A 4414-nucleotide genomic window follows, 5' to 3' on the forward strand; every position below is an offset into this window, starting at 1 on the left:
ACTACATGGGAGTCCAGTGACATAGCCATTACTCTAACTGCTGGTACCCTGCCATGAATTTTTTTGGGCAGAGTGGAGGGTTGTCATTTTTCAATTAATCTTTAAAATTATTATTCATACATTAAATTGCTATACATCATTTAGATTGTGAAGAGACTTTGCCTAGCATGATAGACACTTCAGTCTAGAACAGGTGATACTATTATACACAACAGATAAAAACCTTATCTGTGTCCTGCAAGTGTCTTACCTCTCCACTTTTCCCAAAATTTCCTTTGCTATGCTCTTTCTCTCCCCTTTCCACTTTGTCTCTAGTGTCCATTACAATTTTTAATGCTTTATGTTCTCCAGTCTTTCAGTTTCTACCACAGGGTGCGGACAGTTGTTACATGTTAAGTGGAGACATACAATATCTCTCTTTCATAGCCTGACCTGCTTCACTCAGCAACAAATCTTCCATATTGGTCCACTTTCTATCAAATTCTAGGGCTTTTTTTTTTATGGCTGAATAGTATTCTACAGAGTATATGTGCCATAATTTTTCAATCCATTCATCTGTTTGTGGACATTTGGGTTGGTTCCATGTCTTAGCAATTGTGAATAATCCTGAAATAAAAATAGTTGTGCAAGCGCTTTTCCAACTGAGTGCTACTTTGTCCTTTAGATAAATACCCTGGAGTGGAATTGCTAGATCATGTGGTAGTTCTATTTGATGGTCTGTCATGAATTTGAAGCTGCAGGGTCTGGGACTCAAACCGTAGTTAACTATATGGGAATCCAGAGACACACCACCTGACCTAAGTCCTTTACATTGTACACACACAAATACACAATTGGTATGCTGGGAATAAATTATCTTTGTTTCTTTGTCTCAAATAATATTATTTTATTTTCTGCCTAAAATATTAAATGTTTTTTTATTTAATATATTATTATTGATTAATTATCTCATGTTTCAGTTATACAATATGTACTGCAAGAAGATATTATTACAAAGTATTTTTAGCATTAAGTTTAATAACTGTGGGATAAATATTACTCAGTGCTCATCTGAAATTAATAGCTTTGGCACACATTGAAAAATACATCCGCATTTTATCCTTTTATTTTGGAAATAATAGAGAAATGTAAAGGTAAAATTTGAGTTACTTCCAATATTAGATGAACACTAATTACTTAGCTGAACTGATGAGAGATGCTCTATGTAAACTGTCCCTGTAATAGTTTATCTCAAAAGTCTTCAACAATTTTAACATTGTTTCTCTGACCATAGGACTGGGTACTTGGTTTTTTTCTCTTTTTCCTGATTTTTTAAAATCAGGGTATTTTATTAAATTACTTTATTCTGTGAGCAAGAGAAAAAGAGATAGAGAGATAAAGAGACAGCACTCCCAATAGGGCCCTCATGCTGCAATCCACCTTCGCTTTCAGCCAGCCCCAGGTGTGAATATGCACACCTGGTGTGTTCAGGAGGTCTCTGGACATGAATCGGAATCTTTCCATGTGGGTCACCCTCATAGAAGGTTGTGTTAAGCTGTGTCACTGCCTAGCACCAGATGCTTTTTTCTCAAGTCTTCTCCCTCATTTTCCTCTACATGTTTTATGTTGATTTCCCCCATAGTCTCAAGGATGATATGGGTCATATAAAAATGAACAGTAGGGGCTGGATGGTGGCTCCGCAGTAAAGTGTGATGCTCCAAGAGGCAGATTCACATGAGAAGGTTTTAGTTCTGTGTCTAGGGATCTCCCCAACTACTCCAAGGTAAACTGTGCTCCTGGTGTAAAGCTGGCTGTAGCTGAGGATGGACTCTTAAACTTGCTGTTCCTGTCTTGGTCCCTGTCTTTCTTGCTTGTGGAAGAAATAAACAAATAAACTTACAAAACCAAAGAAAGAAAGGGACCAGTTTATAGTCTATGATTACGGGAGCTAGATCTCATGTGACTGACTGACTGCATTTGAAATCCAGCCCTGGAAGCTTAAAAAACACACCAGGCACATGTGCATACATGCCCCAAATTCCAAAGGGATAGAGAAATGGAGGACCAGGGATTGCACCACAACCACATCCCATTGTGTTGGTTTATTTTTGCTAGGCCTCGCTCCTCTCCAAATACCTGTCTAACATTCTGCTGGAGAATTCCCTCAGTCTTCTTCCTGAGGCATAGGTCCCATAATTAACCAATGACGATATAATTACCAAAGTTGATATTGTACTTATTGCATATATGTACAATATCTATTCATATCAAAGCCATCAAGCATTTGTCTATCTCAAAGAATATTCCTGAAACTCCATTTATGAAACATATTAAAAATGATAAGTTTAATTTCTTTTCCTAAGGAAAATAAATAGAAATTCACCTCAGTGAAAAATAAAAAAAAATCTATTAATAAATTCTCCTCAAGTTTTTTATTAAATACAACACACTTTTGTTTATGTTAACAAGTAGTGGAATATTTCAGGGTAATGTTGGGGAAAATCATAGGAAAATATTTCTGTATATATTTTGAGCTAGAACATCTTATGAGGTCATAATGAGGGGGATGTAAAAATGGGAAACTGGGGAACTCAAGATCTTCCAGAAAAATGCTTATAGAGTAAATGTAGGATGATAAACTTGTTAGACCAGTGCAAAGCCATGTTTCTTAACCATCACAGTTAAATCCACTTAGCAGCTTCCAGACAAATACATAAAAAATTATCAAAAGAGTATTATAAGGTAGATAAGAGAATTACTCTCTATTTTTAGAGATAAGGGGAAGTAATTTTTATTGATGCATCCTTTTGTAATATGGTTGATTAACTTTTTAATAGGGAAATGTAGTAGATGTAGTAAATGTAGTACATAGCAGCATTGCTTAAAATTTCTACACTTTTAAAACTAAAATTAACAAAAAATTATCATGAAAAATTTACAGAAATAATTCAATGCCCCTGTCTGCTAGTTTAGTGGAAATGCCCCATTCATATCAGGGAAGACAAATTACTCTCCATTGAGAGAACTTGTTGTTGATCATACCTCACTACACAGAAGGATCAATGCCAGGAAGTCTATTTCACTAAGACAGTTTCTACCCAGTGTGTGCTCAGAGGAGAAATATGAAAAAGGAGACAATGGAAAGGATGTAAATTTTAAACTACTTTGTAGATTGTTCTTTTTTGGTGTCTGTGTGTGTGTGTATGTGTATGTATGTACAATTACGGCCCTGAAGTAGCTGGGAGAAAATTAGTTTACAAATACATCAAAACCAAATAATAAAGCTTAGTAAATTATTGGTACAATATTTTACTTAAAATGAAATGAATTACATACAATTGAATGAATTGTATGTATGAATAAATTCAGTGTATCATCAGGGTACCAAGATCAGGAAAAGGTACCTAAGAGATAGAGAGCATAAGACAGTAAATATGTAAAATCAAAAGAGAGGAAAATGGATTTCATGAAATTAAAACACAAGATGTCAGGAAACTAAAGCAAGTCAGGTTTTTTTCCCAAGGGAGACTCAGAATAGTCACAGGTCAGCATCAGCAAGTGACAGAAAGGAGTGCGCTGTAGAGCAAACATCAGCGTAGTTCATCAAGACACTTCACAGTGCAGGTATTGGGGAATCATGAAGACCACAAGCACATTTGTAGTCATTTGGGTATTTGGTCCAAAAAGGCATTGAACAAGATTTGTTACAATATTGAAGGACGAAGTTCACAAAGAAGTTATAACAACTATGCCTCAACAAGTATAGCTCAACATTAATAACATAAGAATGAAGAGATACAAGGAAAAACAGAACCATACCAGAGATAGGGAAATTTACCTCACAGAAAAGCTTATTTTAGTACTTTCTATGCTTATGTACTGGGATAGATCATTTTCCAGTAAACATGAATTCTCTCTTTCTCCTAGTTTTGCTTGGTGCCCAAATGGAAGATTTTTCAATAGTTAAATTCTGACATTCTTGTTAAATGTAACTCTCAGATTTGAGACACAAAGTCATGCAAGTATAGTAATTATTCCATAGATGTAAATGTTGGAGGATAATTGAGCTCAAAATGGGATAAATGGAGAATAAAACCTGAGAGAAAGAGAAAAAAAGTTGAATATCAAAGTGGAAGAAGAAATTAAATAAATTAAGTCTTGAGTTACAGAAAAGATTCATTTAGAGTTGAGGCTACAAATTTCTTTACGATTACATTTTATTTGAGAAATATTTTTTCGTCAAGTTCTTAAAGGACTGTTTTACCTGCTGGTTCCTCAGGGAGTAAATAAAAGGATTTAGCATTGGGGCCACAGACGTGTTGAGCACTGCTATGACCTTGGTGAAAGTCACTCCTTCTCTAGCTGATGTTTTGACATACATGAAAATGCAGCTTCCATAAGAAATAGAGACAACAATCAGGTGTGAGGAACAAGT

Source organism: Tupaia chinensis, unplaced genomic scaffold, assembly GCF_000334495.1.
Source record: "Tupaia chinensis unplaced genomic scaffold, TupChi_1.0 Scaffold143422_1, whole genome shotgun sequence".
NCBI classification, from domain to species: domain Eukaryota; kingdom Metazoa; phylum Chordata; class Mammalia; order Scandentia; family Tupaiidae; genus Tupaia; species Tupaia belangeri.